The following is a 4,883-nucleotide window of genomic DNA, read 5'->3' as shown; positions in this document are numbered from 1 at the left end:
GAAAGATACAGTAATCTCCAAAAAACATAGACCTGATGACTGTTAAGCACACTGTTGTCTTGATTTTTTTAGGGGGGGAAATGAGGATTAAGAACTGATGCCTTGTTTTGTAAACTTTCTATGGTATTTATTAGGGGGGGAAATGTTTAAAAGCCTTACCTATAGGAGAACAGTATAAGTGCTTCCATTCTTAAAAAGAGAAGATCGGTCCTAAGAAGTTTACCAAAGCATTTGCCAAACAATTTTTGCCTTTCAACTTCTATAACCAGCAGATATGAAGAATGTAATGAGTAAGAATGTCTCTCCAGTCTTAAATCAGGAACATTTCTAATGTGTGCATTCCCCCAGATGCAATCACTGTTTTGTACTCTTGGAAGTCATGTCTTTTCCACACTAACTCCATTGATACATTATTTTAGCTAATCTGTGTGTCTAGCTATCTCGTTCATCTTACATTTGCTGATTTGGTGTTGCCATATCATCTTGAAAGAATGAGGATCTTCAGTGTATACATGCCGTGTTCATGTATATTTGGAAGTTATAGTATATTTTTGTTTCAAGCATATAAATTAACTTTACCACTTCCTTTAGCATTATCCAGTGGCTAGGTGAATGTATTGTTAAATTCAGATTTAATGGGGGGAAACATGCTTGTATACATTTCAAGGCCACTGAATTCCAGACTCTTCATTGGCAATTACTGAGAATAAGGGTTAAAGCAATATGTTTTGAGAGAATGTATAAATATTTTTGATAAAACTTGTATATTTTAAGCCTCTTAACACTATGCTGTACCTTGAAAAGTTAAAATGTCTTTGACCAGATACTGTGTGTGCTCCTTTCAGACTTACGTAGTTTTCTAAAAGGTTGAGTCTGTTTGTGGAAAACAACGCTCTGCTTTCCTTAGCTTATTAAAATTGGTTTGTCATCAGGCTCATACTCAGCATGCCCAAGATCAAAAATGTGTTGTGTGGTGTTTAAATCCACACAGACTTATTGCTCTGGAATCTGGTTTCATGAAAGATAAATGGCAACCACATAACCATGTGAAGACAGTGCTGCCCCCAGGTGTTGCCTTCATTGCCTGAACTTTGAAGCATATGTAACGGGTTCATTAGAATAATGTACATGTAAGTGTGTCCACAAAGAACAATGGTAAAAGACTAAACAAAAAATCAAATCATGAAATGTCTAACCTGTAATTCTTTAAAAAAATAATAGCAAATTAGCATCTTGGAAAAAAATGCTATTTCTCTTCCACTTCAAATAACTGTATCACAATTAAATACAAAACACTACACACCTGAGGTACAGTCAGCTATTCATTTATACTCCCAAATTAGAGCTACAGACAGCTGAGCCCAAAAGGGTGATTCAAATTTAAAGTCCTACAGAAATAACCCTTTTCTCTTTTTTTGTAAGTACATCTTGTACAGAAATGTTTTGTAATCTAAGTAAATCACTTAAAAAATTTTTAGAGGCAGGGTATGTTCACACAGTTAAGCTGAAAGAAAGCACTAATTTTATCTAGTTTTTTAAAATATTTAGGCAAATTAAGATTTTAAACTCTAGATTGTAAATATATTTTGCTATACTTGTATGTGGCTGCTGAAGCACTTTGTAAAGAAATTAGGTTATTTTAGAATGGTACACTATGCATTAAAATGAAATGTGCCTTTAACAATGTCATACTACAAACTGTCTTGCAGTTAACTATCAAATTAAAGTTTAAATAGTGAAATTTGTATATGAAAACATGATTTACTGATTTGAATCCTATAATCTTGCTTTTTGGTTTTTAGATAAAAATTGTGTTTAGAACTTGGTTTGAATTACCCTTTTCTTTCAGGCGTGCATAAAAAGTCTCATTTTCTGTTCTTCTGTCAGTAACCTTGTGGTACCATAGCGTCAAAGCAACCCACACAACTGCATATATAATCATGTAAAGGTTGTACAGTGGTACCTCGGGTTAAGAACTTAATTCGTTCCGGAGGTCCATTCTTGACCTGAAGCACCAGCTAATGGGGCCTCCTGCTGCCGCTGCTACGCGATTTCTGTTCTCATCCTCAAGCAAAGTTGTTAACCCGAGGTACTATTTCTGGGTTAGCGGAGCCTGTAACCTGAGGTGTATGCAACCCGAGGTACCGCTGTACTGGTAGTTAGAGGGTGTGTTTTTTGCTTTAAATGTTGACTTGGTTTCTTACACACACTCTCTCTCTCTCTCGTGAGAAATGGAAAGTGGGGGGGGGGGGGGAGGCAACAGGCTATCTGAATTATGGTTCCTTAAAAGGATTTCATTCAAGCATTGGAGCTCAAATTCAGTTGTTAAATCCAGTTTTACTTGCCTACGAAGGTTAATGCGGAAGCTGAAGTAATCTAAGCGTCCCCAAGTTCTAACACAAGCCCACTCTTGATAGTGCGGTCCTTCAGGAAGGGTATGACAGACCCACATTGCCCAGTTTGTTTGCATGGTTCTTTAAAAAAAACATGGCATGTATTCATGGACTGCTGCAAGGCAACCCCTTTAAATACGTTGCAGCTATTATGCACCAACCTGCCCCGATCCCAAAATCTCCCTTATCCCTCAATGTGAAAAGCAAGGGGCTCTACAGGAGTTCTTATGGACCTCAACTGATCAGTCATGTCCAAGACAGACTGCTATTCATGGTGGCAGGAAGAGGAGTAACAACTTTTTCTGTATCTTTAAGAATCGACAGTCAGTTCAAAGTACAGCACCTTAGAACCTGCAAGGTGGGCATAGGCAAGCTCGGCCCTCCAGATGTTTTGGGACTACAACTCCCATCATCCTTAGCTAACAGGACCAGTGGTCAGAGATGATGGGAGTTGTAGTCCCAAAGCATCTGGAGGGCCAAGTTTGCCTATGCCTGCTACAAGGCAAATACTATTCTAGTGCTCAAGCAGGATATAACTGATACAGTGGTACCTCGGGTTAAGTACTTAGTTCGTTCCGGAGGTCTGTTCTTAACCTGAAGCACCACTTTAGCTAATGGGGCCTCCTGCTGCTGCTCACTGCCGGAGCATGATTTCTGTTCTCATCCTGAAGCAAAGTTCTTAACCCGGGGTACTATTTCTGGGTTAGTGGAGTCTGTAACCTGAAACGTATGTAACCCAAGGTACCACTGTATTTTAGAAGGGCTTCCTGGAAGATTTCACCTAAGAAAAACCCATGCTATCCAAGAGAACGTAATGGCAGTGGACTTGGGAATATCTTTCTGACAGATGTTGTGATGGAGCCGATTGTATTAACATTTCTCACGGAGCAGATATAATCTAAGACACTGGTTGTTGTGGATTGAATTTCCCTGCCCATTCCACAGCAGAGGCAGGAAAAGCTATGTGATGTCCCTAAGATGACAGTCAAGACTTCAGCCTTACCGCACTCAACATCAGAACCTGGTTCTAAGAATCCTGTTAAGGCTGCACACCAAGATTAAGATTTGAGATGTTTGTTTTGTTTTTTCAATGTACAGAGGCAAGGCTTGATGTTGAGCTGATCCAAGATCTACATAAACTTGTACTTATCATTGGCTCCTCCCCTCATACTATTATGGCTTAAGAATGCTGCTGGAGCAGCGAGGGAACAAAAATAGCCCTGACCTAGCAGCCTGCAAAATCAGACTGATGGTTTCAAGGGACAAAAAGGCCCTATTTTTAATTTGCTTCAGTCTATGTTTAGGCCTGGAAAGGGCAGAACTGCTAAAAGTTCTGTTCCTCATCGCCTTGAGTGGTCGGTTCTCATTTACTCATAACCAGGTTAACTTGAAACTTTTAAGTAGTCTTCACTGCTTACCTATTTACAAGCATGGGTGGGGAACCCGGGGCCTCCAGATGTTGTACTACAATTTCGATAATCCCTGACTTGGCTGGAGGTGAGCCACAGCTGTGAGAATTTCCCCCACATCACCCTGTAATTCATACAGTAATCCTGCAACTTACACAGGGATTATGTTCTGGGGAATCCACCACACCTAACGCCAAAATAGTGTATAGTCAAAACCCATTGGGTTCAAGGGCAGGTGGGATTGCCAAAATAATGTTTCCCAGAACCCCACCCACTTTATGCCCCTTTAAATTTCCCCCCATAAATCTTAACGCATGTAAGTCAAATACCCACTGTATGCAGTGCCAATGCACACCCCTATTTAACATATTTTACCATGTTTCTCAGCTGATTACATTGTGCCCTACCTTGGTAATACTAATTGAAAAAAGGCTTGAATTAAGTCATTCCTTGATTATGTTTTACATGCATTACAAGATCGATACCATTGCATCTACAGATGACAGGATAGGAGTAGTAGTCTCGTGTGGCCAGACTGCCCTTTCTATATTCTGTAATAGTGCATTAGTATGCCTGGAAATTTAGGCCACAGCCAAGGAAACAAGGAGGGTGAATCAATTTGGATTCAGCTGGCTGCTCCCTAGTTTCCAGACTGGCAAGGGTCCCTTCTGAAGTGGCTTGTTGGTAGGGTTACTGGGCTAGTCCTGTTTTAAGTACTAGAGTTCAATTAGTTATTAACAGGACAACATACCTGGGAACAAGGATGGCAGAGTCTCCTGTTCTCCTACAAGTCCAGTCTTCAGAAATCTTCCTCCTATCAGAGACTAAACAGCATCCAGACCACCACAAGCAGGAGCAGCAGAAATCAAATCGGGTGAGTCATAGCTCAAATGCTTGCAGAAATGTTACATATCACATGTTCACTCTGGATTGAAACTGCCCACAATATACCTTACATTTAACCAAAATAATAGTTCTCGGGCAACAATATAAAAATGCTTGAATAGGAACCGAAGAATTTCAAAAGATTATGTATGTATTATTTAAGACAGACACACACAGTGAAACTTGCAGAACAGTA

This window comes from Podarcis raffonei, chromosome 6 (assembly GCF_027172205.1).
Source record: "Podarcis raffonei isolate rPodRaf1 chromosome 6, rPodRaf1.pri, whole genome shotgun sequence".
Lineage (NCBI taxonomy): Eukaryota > Metazoa > Chordata > Lepidosauria > Squamata > Lacertidae > Podarcis > Podarcis raffonei.
This window is presented reverse-complemented; position numbering follows the sequence as displayed.